This window comes from Euphorbia lathyris, chromosome 5 (genome assembly GCF_963576675.1).
Source record: "Euphorbia lathyris chromosome 5, ddEupLath1.1, whole genome shotgun sequence".
Classification (NCBI taxonomy): domain Eukaryota; kingdom Viridiplantae; phylum Streptophyta; class Magnoliopsida; order Malpighiales; family Euphorbiaceae; genus Euphorbia; species Euphorbia lathyris.
Window position 1 is genome coordinate 11,982,428 of NC_088914.1, and position 4,214 is coordinate 11,986,641.

Consider the following 4,214-nt stretch of genomic DNA (forward strand, 5'->3'; position numbering starts at 1 on the left):
TACAAAGTTTAAGTTGTTTTCTTTGCTTAATGCAAATGAATACATTCATTGTTTTTCTAAAAAGTTCTAAATGTTCCTGTTTTGTAAAATTCATCCCTAAATCAGAAGATCTTTCTAACAATCGATATATTCTAATATAAAATCTTATTCCAGCATTTTCAAATACTCAAAGTCCACAAATTCAATTAAACAATTTCCTAAATTCAATTAGACAAATTTCACTTTTCATTTACATTCAATAGTAAATCTAACAAGTTCGAAATTAACAGATTAAAAAATAAGTTTTTCGTTAAAAACGTATCCCTGTGGGATCGATATTTTTATTACTACAAGCGAAACCGTGCACTTGCGGAAATCGCTCAACAAGTTTTTGGCGCCGTTGCCGGGGATACGCCAAAATTTTTGATAAAATTTTTATTTTTTATTTTATTTTCGAATCTAGGTTTACACATTATTTTTTTTTATATACAACTTTTATATTTTATTTATTTTCAGTTTATATAACATATTTGTTTTCAATTTTGTTTTGAAGGTAGTTTGGCTCGTGTAACAATTTCAAGTTCATGCGCAGTTCGCGAAATTCGGGCACGCCACTAGACCCTTTTGATCCAGAAATTGAAAGAACACTTAAGAAAAACAACAAAAACAAAGACAAAACACCCATAAAAACCAAAAAAATCCAGCCTGAAAATATGGCCGATCCACCGACACTTATGGATTATGCTAGGCCAGGAATGGCCGGTGTAACTAATAGTGTAGTTAGACCCCGTATAAACGCAAATCAATTTGAAATTAAGCCTGCTTTGCTTAATATGTTGCAAAACAACGTAACGTTTTATGGACTACCTAACGAAAACCCTAATGCACATTTGACAAATTTCTTAGAAATTTGTGATACTTTTAAAATTACTGATGTAACAGCCGAAGCAATCAAACTTCGCCTCTTTCCTTTCACTTTGAAGGATAAGGCAAAAATTTGGTTAACTTCTATGCCTGCTGCAACATTTGAAACTTGGGACCAATTAGCCCAAGCGTTTTTATCAAAATATTTTCCCTTAGCAAAAACCGCAAGAGTCATCAAAGAATTGACATCTTTTACACAAAATGATAATGAAACTCTTTATGAAGCTTGGGAACGTTTTAAAGAACTTCAACGTTTATGCCCACACCACCAACTGCCAGATGCACTTTTAATGCAGACATTCTATAATGGATTAAATCCTACAACTAGAGGTTCATTAGATGATATGTCTGGAGGGTTATTTATGAAGAAGACGTCCGTCCAAGCAAGAGAACTTTTGGAGGAAATGGCAATCAACAGCAGTATGTGGCCCGCAGAGCGTGGACATATACCAATGGCGAAACCATCATCCTCAGGTACATCATCGGTTAAAGGTATAATGAATCTTGATCCAGTTGCGATGTTACAAGCCCAATTTTCTGCCTTATCGCACAAAGTTGATAGGTTTATGGCACCGTGCGATCCTAATGATCCAATCCAAAGAGACATTGATTACGAAGGTATGAATGAGATAGAACAGGTAAATTTTGTCCAAGGACAAAACCAAACTACTAATCCTTATTCTAATACTTATAATCCTGGATGGAGAAATCATCCTAACTTTAACTGGAAAGATAGTAATAATAATAATAATGCAAATGCTAATCAATATCGTGTAAATAATTATCAAAATCAAACCAGAGATACGATTAGCACTTTATCTTCAAAAATCGACAAATTTATAGATGCTATGAATGGAAAGGTAAGTAATCAAGATGATGGTTTTAAACGGATCGAAAGTAAATTCGATCAGCTTATCAAAAACCAATCATCTAGCATCCATAATTTGGAGGTTCAAATTGGACAACTTGCTAAATCAATTCCATCCCGCAAAGAGGGAAGTCTTCCCAGCCAAACAGAAGAAAATCTGAAAGAGCATGTTAAGGCTATCACTCTTCGCTCGGGGAAAAACTACTTAGGTCCGGAAATGCCCGGAAATTCAACTTTACCTGGAAATGATTTACTAAAATCCAAAGAAGATACATTAAAACAAAAAGATACACCAATTGACTCTAGTACGAAACATTTTGTACCAAAGCCACCTTTTCCACACAGGGTCCGAAATAAGGACCATGATAAACAACTTTTATCATTTTTAGATAAACTTAAAAATTTGCATATAAATTTAACATTCATGGATGCAATTACGCAAATTCCTAACTATGGAAAATTCTTGAAGGATTTAATTTCAAAAAAGAATAGTTGGGAAGGAATTTCATCCATTTCACTTACTGAAGATTGTAGTTCGATAGTATCGAGCAAATTACCTACTAAACTCAAAGATCCCGGATGCTTTACCATTCCGTGTAAATTGGAAAATATGGAATTCTCAAGTTGTCTTTGTGATTTAGGAGCTAGTATAAACTTGATGCCATTGTCTATTTTTGAAAAATTAGGTTTAGAAGAAGACATCAAACGTACCAATATGGTTTTGCAATTAGTGGATCAATCCACTAAAAGACCATATGGTATAATTGAAGACGTTTTGGTAAAAGTTGACAAATTTATTTTTCCTACTGATTTTGTTATCTTAGATTTTGCTTATGATGTTAATTGTCCGCTAATCTTTGGTAGACCGTTCATGAACACGGGACGTGCTCTAGTTGATGTGTCGGAAGGAAAAGTAGTTTTAAGAATAGATGACGATAAGATCGAGTTCGATATGAATCAAGCAATGAAATATCCTATGGAGGATTTCGCTTGTATGAAGCTTGATTTAGTTGAAGAATGTGTAAATGACATTGTTCAAAGAGAAGAAATAATAGAACCTATAATGGGTGAAGAATTAGAAGATAAGGACCCAGAGCCTTTGATTCGAGAAGATGGACCAGTTCCGCCTTCAGTAGTAGTTCCACCTAAACTAGAACTTAAAGAATTACCAAACCATCTGAGATACACTTTCCTAGGCGGAAGTGATACTCTACCTATAATCATCTCTAATAAATTAACAGAAAATCAAGAAGAAAAATTGAAAGAAGTTGTTAGAAATAGAATAGGAAGTATGGGATGGCAGATTTCAGATTTAAAAGGAATAAATCCTAGTATTGTAATTCATAGGATTCACTTAGAAGAAGATAAGCCTCCTAAAGCGGATAGACAAAGACGTTTAAATCCGAATATGAAAGAAGTAGTCAAAAATGAGATTACTAAACTTTTAGACAATGGAATCATTTATCCTATTTCGGATAGTGAATGGGTTAGTCCAATCCATTGTGTACCCAAAAAGGGAGGCATAACTGTAGTAAGGAATGATGAAGGTGAATTAATACCTACGCGAACCACCACCGGTTGGAGGGTTTGTATAGATTATAGGAACCTAAATAAGGCAACTAGGAAAGATCATTTTCCTTTACCTTTCATTGATCAAATGATCGAAAGGATAGCCGGTCATGCATTTTATTGTTTTCTTGATGGCTATTCCGGATTCTTTCAAATATATATTTACCCGGATGACCAAGATAAAACAACCTTCACATGTCCTTATGGAGCATTTGCATATAGGAGAATGCCTTTTGGTCTATGTAATGCACCAGCAACTTTTCAACGTTGTATGACTGCAATTTTTAATGATTTCATCGAAGATATCATGGAAGTATTTATGGATGATTTTTCAGTTTATGGAGATTCTTTTGATGCATGTTTAAAAAACTTAGATAAAGTTCTTTCTAAATGCGAAGAAACGAATTTAGTATTAAATTGGGAAAAATGTCATTTCATGGTTGACGAAGGAATTGTTTTAGGTCATAAAATATCTGAAAAAGGATTAGAAGTGGATAGAGCAAAAACTTCAGTAATAGAAAAATTACCCCCACCAACAACTGTCAAGGGAGTAAGATCATTTCTAGGACATGCAGGTTTTTACAGATGATTTATAAAAAACTTTTCTATGATTTCCAAACCACTTACTAATTTGCTTATGAAGGATTCAACCTTCGATTTTAATGAAGATTGCATTAAAGCTTTCGAGACATTGAAAACAGCCTTAGTCAGTGCACCCATAATCGCTAAACCCGATTGGGATTTACCTTTTGAAATCATGTGTGATGCAAGTGACCTAGCTGTAGGATGTGTTTTAGGTCAAAGAAAGGATAAAAGATTACATGTTATTTATTATGCAAGTCACACATTGTCCGGTGCACAGTTAAATTACACA

General features: G+C 33.9%; 1 non-coding gene across 1 annotated transcript; it reads right to left on the bottom strand.

The window, feature by feature from the left end:
• Window positions 1-1,070: 1,070 nt before the first annotated feature.
• LOC136231536 (small nucleolar RNA R71) lies at window positions 1,071-1,177 on the bottom strand. Its single transcript, XR_010689910.1, has one exon. It is a non-coding gene; the product is annotated as a small nucleolar RNA R71 (small nucleolar RNA).
• Window positions 1,178-4,214: the final 3,037 nt, after the last annotated feature.